Raw genomic sequence first — 6,000 nt, forward strand, 5'->3', positions numbered from 1 at the left:
TCTGTCTATACTCTCTTCCTTCTTCCTATTATAACAGATAGAAGCTCTATGGCAAACCTTGTGGAGCTCCCAACCTTCCCTCTTTCCCAGGACTTGACTCCTGCTGTTGCTCTTATACAGTCAATATGTCCTTCTTAATAGTCATTCATTATAAATACTATAATGTCTCCCATTTTAGAAAACCACCTCTGACCTCTCTTTCTACCTAGTACCTAGTAGCTCTGCTCCCAGACACTGTGGGACCTCGTGATAGACATCTTTGTGGTTACTATCTCTACTTCCTCATATAATATCTGTATATTGATGATGCCCCTAAGTTTATTTCCAGACGTGTTATCACTCAAGGTCCCAGACTTGTAACTCCCATCTCCTAACTTGGTCCTTTATTTGGCATCTGAGAAGCATCTCATGTTTAATGTGGACAACATCATTTTTATTTTTCCTCTGGTACTTCCTTCCTTAAGGCTTTCCCATCTCAGAAAATCCTATTATGATGCAACTAGCTGTTCGGATCCAAATCTAGGAGTTGTTTCTTTATTTCTCACTTTCCTTCATCTGCCTCTTAATGTCTAAGCAAGTCCTGCCAGCTCTTATGCCAAAACATAACTAAGATTTATTTATTTCTATCTGCATCACCACCACCTACATCCAAAGCCATACAGACAACCAGCATGGCCTGCTAACCAGTCTTTCACATTCTACTCTTATTCAACTAAATACCTTTTTACTTAGATTATATTTTTAAAGGTAAAAATAATTCATACCACCTATTTCTTAAAACCTTTCATCACTTCTTGTTCTTGGAATAAATCTAACCTGTCTGAAAAGGCAGTTGGCTAAAATGTGGACTACTTATACTCTGATCTTACCTGGCAGCATCTTCCCTCCCCTCACTGTTCACTCCAGTGATCGTGAGCTGCTCTGTTCTTCACAATGACAAGCTCATATCCCCTGGAATTTCTTCACTAGACACTGTCGTTGCCTGGAGTGTTCAGGTATCTGGTCTCCTCTTGCTCTTTGCCTGAACATCACCTAAACAGAGAAGTCATTTCTGAACACCAGTCTATGAAAACCACTCAGGAAACCTGTTCTTACTATCTGAATAGTTCCTTCTGCCCGCTATGTTCTGTGTTTGTTTCATCTATTGGGGCTGTTTTCATCAATTATTTTTACTGATTCCAAACCAGAATTCTTTTTCTTAAAGATTTTATTTATTTATTTGACAGAGAGAGACAGCAAGAGAGGGAACACAAGCAGGGGGAGTGGGAGAGGGAGAAGCCGGCTCTTCGCTGAGCAGGGAGCCCGATGCGGGACTCGATCCCAGGACCCTGGGATCATGACTTGAGCCGAAGGCAGACACCTAACCAACTAAACCACCCAGGTGCCCTCCAAACCAAAATTCTTAAAATATTTTTATATTTTTGAAATTACAATATGTCTTACAATCAACTTCTGTGTAATAGTTTAATTGGCACTTTATTTTTCCTTAACATACCATAATAAATAGTGATAAATCTTTAAGTTAATACGTCTTTGATTCAATGATGATAGTGTTTATTTAATTATCGATATATTTTGTGACTGCAACTCTGTAACACATTACATTAGACTATAAATTCCACTAGAGTGGGATCTTGTCTGGCTGGTTATATAAGTAGAACCTAGAAAAATACCTGTACTGAAGATATTTTTGGTTGAATATATGAAAGAAACCAATGGTGAGCAAATATTTAACAGAAGACCACTAAAGCTATTTAAATTCAGTAATTAAATAATGAAGGCCTGTAAGCACCATGATATATAGCAGTATTCTGGAAGTCCTGTGCAATATGATTTTTTAAAAAAATTAAATATTAGAAAGAACAAATTGACATTATTTTTAGAAAATATGACTGCCTTTAGAAAAGAGAAAAAGTAATATTAGTATTATGCTTAATAAGAGTGTTAAATAGCTTGGTGAATGCATGAAAAATATACTCGAATACAAAATTTTGAAACTGATTGACATGAGCTGGAAAACTAAATGATTAAGAAATTATTATACAACAGCAATGAAAATAGAAATCAACTGAACAAAAGCTGTGTGGGATATATGGAAAAAACCGACAAAACCTTGTTGGGAGCAATATGCTTTCACTAAATGGAACAAAAGAGAATGCAGCGTGGCTAAGACATCATTTTTCCCTAAATTATTCAATATGATTGATGCAAATGTAATAAAAATTTTTTGAATGTGACTGATTTCTGTAGAGAAAGAAAAACAGAGATCTGCCAAGTATATAGGAAAAAATTTTAAATATTAATCCCCCCCGCTTTTTGTGCTTTCTGTGGTTTTGAGGATGTAATTTAGTTACCTTTTATCTTCCTTCTTAATATATCAATAATGCTTCTCTAGAAGTGTTTTGGTGTTTTTCCTAGAGTTCACTATATATATACATATATATGTATATATATATATTTTTTTCTGATAATGTGGTTTCATTTATTTATTTATTTATTTTAAATAATCTCTACACCCAACATGGGGCTTGAACTCACAACCCTGAGATCTGGAGTCACATGCTCTCCCAACTTAGCCAGGCAGGTGCCCCTATGACATACATTTGTGACTAATCTGAGTTTACCTTCAAAAAACACTTTGTCCCCCTTTGTATGTCATGCCTGTACCTTGTAACAATATTCTCATTTCTCACCCCAATCTCTTACGATATTGCTGCCTTTCATTTCACTTATCTGTGTATTATAATCATCCAATACACTGATACTATTATAGTTTTAAACAACCTTTCATATTTGAGATTAATTAAGAGTATGAAAAATAAAAGATAATATTTAACTTCATTTAATCATTGTTTGATGCTTTTCTTTCTTTCTTTAGATCCAAATTTCTGACATATATAATTTTCTGTCTGCCTGAAAAACTTATTTTTATCATTTCTTGATGGCAGGTCAGCTGGCGATGAACTCCTCAGGTTTTGTTAGTCTGAGAAAGACTTTGTTTTTCCCACACTTTTGAAGAATAATTACACTGGATGTAGAATTCTAGGTTGGTAATATTTTTCTTTCAACATCATAAATATTTCATTATACTCTTTTTGCTTGCATGTTTCCTGGTGAGAAGTCTGCTGTAATTTTTTTTTCCTTGTTCCTTATTGGTAAGGTTTGTTTGTTTGTTTCCATCTACCTTCTTTCAAGATTTTCTCTTTATCTTCAGTTTTCTGCAGTTTGAATCTGATATGTCTTGGTATAGATATTTTAGAGTTTATCCTGCTTGGTGTTCTCTGATCTATCTGTATCTGTGGTTTTATGTTTATCACTAATTTTGGAATATTCTTGGCTAATATTTCTTCTGTTCCATTCTGTTTCGTTTCTTTTTGACACTCCAGTTACATATATGTTGCACTTTTTGATATTGACCCACATTTGTTGAATATTCCATTATGATTTTATGTTCTTTTACTTCTTTTGCATTCATCATGAAAAGTTTCTATTTACCTGTCTTGAAGTTCACAGATTATTTCCTTGGCCACGTTGAATTTATTAACAAGCCTTTCAAAGACATTCTTCATGTGCATTACTATGTTTTTTATTTCTAGAATTTCATTTGATTCTTGCTTATAGTTTCCATCTCTCTGCTAACATTTCCCATCTTTTTTTGTATGTTGTCTGTTTTTTCCTTTAGAACCCTTAACATATTAATCTCAGTTATGTTAAATTCTCTGATCATTCCAAAATCTGTATCATATCTGCATCTGGTTCTGATTATTACTTTGTCTCTTCAGATTGAATTTTTTTCTTGGCATACCTCAAACCTTTTTTTGTTGTTGTTGAAAACCAGACATATTGTGTCAGGTAAAAGGAAGTAGGTAAATAGGTTTTAGTGTAAGGGTTTATGTTAATCTGGCAAAAGGGTTGGGAACTCGGTGTTTGTTGTAGCTATACATAGAAGGGAGAGAGGCTTCAAATCCCTTTAGTGTCCTTGTTTTTGTCTCCCCTCCTAACTTTGGATATATAACCCCTTCTCAGATAAATTCTGAGTCTTACAGCTTTTTTAGCTGTAATGTTCTGTTACTGTACTAGAGCCCTGTTGATGTGACGGAAGGTAGATGAGGAAAGTGTTCTAAAACCTTCCAAATAAGTCTCAGTCTTAAGTTGGCTTGTTTTTCTGGATTGTGACCTTCACAAGTGGTGTATCTTATCCCCACCCATCTTCCTACTCCATTCCCTGACTGCAGTTTTCCCAATCTATTTTTTGAAGTTTTGACTTCTGCTCACTATGGGTATGGTTTTGTTTTTTATTTTATGTGTTTGTTTCCCCATAGATGAAACAGGAAGTCTGGACAAAGCTGGCATGGGGGGTAATTTTATCTCCCCGTTGGGGTACGGTTTCAGAATTGAGCTCTGACAAAGTCTTTTATCCTGGAAGGTAGGCTTTTTATGGAGAAGGATCTGGCATATATCATGTTTGTTACTCATTCTTTTTACCTGCCAAAGCTATGAGAAGATTTTCAAATCCACACTGTGGGAATCTGTTGGGGTTCCTGGAAAGAAACCTCATGAATGTGTGTGGGACCCTAAACCTCTGACCGCACGAATTTCTTGCTCTCATGCTAGTACGCACCCTACCTCTAAACATCCAAATTACCTTTTAAGTGTCCCTACCAGTTTATGGCTCAAGAAGGTTTTGCTCTGGGCACACAAATCTTGGTTGATTTATCTCTCTAAGGTGCCTCTCCCTCCAGCTTTTTGGGTTGTGATTCATCCTACAAATTCAGATCCCTTGACTTGCAATTTGCCCAGCTTGTTTTAGTCATATAGATGAGACTGTTAACATACCTGCTCTTGACATACTGGAGCTGAAATTATATACTTTTTTTTTTGTGAAATTGTATACATTTTTTTAAATTTTAAATTAATGAAAATTTATCAAATTCATGTTGTTAATGTATTTATCTGAGATAAAAACTTTATATCCCTTCCTCACATATAACACTCAAACAAATAACAAATGAACTAAAGAGTTGACCATACAAGATGAGGTCATTTAAATACTGGAAATAAATGTAACATGATAAAAAACATTTAAAAGTTATAGGGGGTTGGGAAGAAGATGGCAGATGAGTAGGGTACCCTAGTTTCATCTGGTACCCGGAATTCAGCTGGATAGCTATCAAATCATTCTGAACACCTGCAAACTCAAATGGAGATCTAAGAAAAGAATTGCTGTATTTCTACAGATAGAAAAGCAACCACTTTCTGCAAGTTAGGAGGTGCAGAGAGTGAATCTGAGGTAATATACATTGGGGGAAGGGTGATAAACATTGGGGGGAGGGAGTGTCTCTAAGCCGGGTACCATAAAGTTATATAGCAGTGGAGTGCAAAATCAGAACTTTTAGAAGTCTGCTCCGGTGAGGGATGTCTCTGCCTGAAAGGTGCTCATGTGGCGAAGTGGGGCAGAGTCCTAGGTGAGATGGTGTGGTCTCAGGGTCCCCTCAGTCATAGAATGGGGGTGCCTGAGTATGTCAGAGTTCCTAAGCATCTGAACAGGGAAGCCAGCTGCAAACAGCAAACTCAGGAGTGGGATTTCTGCTTGGTGTTGCCATAAACCATTGAACCATGGCTTGGTGGAATGATCACTCTCTGTGCAGGAGCCCAGCAAATGGCAGAAGTGCAGTGAGACCCAAATCCATCCCCCTGGGAGGAGCAGTAAGTGTGTGCACCACAGGAGTGTGTGAATTTTGGAGACTCAAAACGGGGTTGCATGCCTGAGATAAAAATGCTTGGTCACAGGCTGGGTGAACACAGAGTGTGAACAGCAACCAGGGAGACAAAAGAGTGACTGACTGCTTTCTGTGAGGGTTCACTGAAGAGTGGGGGGCGTGAACTCTCAGCTCCAGGGCTAGACAACAGGATGCTGCCACTTCATTCCCCATGTTCATCTGTGCTGAAAGCCTTCAGGGAACAAAGCTACAGAAAGCAATCCAGAGCCACTTACACTGA

The sequence above is a fragment of the Zalophus californianus genome, chromosome 2 (genome assembly GCF_009762305.2).
Source record: "Zalophus californianus isolate mZalCal1 chromosome 2, mZalCal1.pri.v2, whole genome shotgun sequence".
NCBI classification, from domain to species: domain Eukaryota; kingdom Metazoa; phylum Chordata; class Mammalia; order Carnivora; family Otariidae; genus Zalophus; species Zalophus californianus.